This window comes from Bombus impatiens, unplaced genomic scaffold (genome assembly GCF_000188095.3).
Source record: "Bombus impatiens unplaced genomic scaffold, BIMP_2.2 scf_0320, whole genome shotgun sequence".
NCBI classification, from domain to species: Eukaryota; Metazoa; Arthropoda; class Insecta; order Hymenoptera; family Apidae; genus Bombus; species Bombus impatiens.
In genome coordinates, this window is record NT_176739.1 from 331,727 (window position 1) to 332,459 (window position 733).

General features: G+C 49.1%; 1 protein-coding gene across 1 annotated transcript in view; it reads right to left on the minus strand.

Moving 5' to 3' along the window:
• The window catches only part of LOC100741341 (plasma membrane calcium-transporting ATPase 3), an 87,080-nt gene that overhangs the window by 78,832 nt on the left and 7,515 nt on the right, over positions 1 to 733 (minus strand). The window lies entirely within an intron of this gene.

Genomic DNA, 733 nt, shown 5'->3' on the forward strand with positions numbered 1-733 from the left:
CCAAGAAAAAAAAAAGAAAGACGGTCCTCGAGTCTCCCTCTCTCACATGTATTACACACGCGGCTCTTTCTTTCTTGATGGGCAGAAATTGGACCAAAGGAAAGTTTGAAAAAGAAAGAAAAGAAAAACGGAGAAAGGGAGAACGGAAAAATGTAAACGAAGAGACTTCGAGGGGGAGACAGACAGAGAAGCGAGAAGAAACAGCAGCCTCTCGTAGGTTTCGCGCGGCGCGACCCACCAGACACGAGACCCCGCGCGACGCACGAAAATACACGCGCAGCCCCCGGAGAGCTTTCCTCCTCTGATTCGAAACGCGAGAAAACGCGTACCGAGTAATCCAGCCGACACACCGGTCAAAATCTCTGACACACTCTAACACACAGAGAAGAACCAGGGAACGGGCGTAAAAGGGGGGGATAGGTATCAGGGGAGTATACGGTAATTGTAAGTGTATATATACGTGTACATGTATGTATGTATGTATGTATGTATATGTATGTCGTAATGGGGAAGAAAAAGGGGGAATATCAAGGGGAATAGGGAGAGTTTTGACGGACAGGAAAAGAGAGAACGAAAAGAAAGGACGGATCCGAACGGTTTGAGAACGGGCAAGAACGAGGGAACGCGTAAGAATGTAGCACAGAGAGCCGACGTCTACGAGGAGAAACGCACGGGAAGAAACCGAGGAGAGGACGAAATCGCTACTTCTTACTCTTTCTCCGCGAGGCGCCGC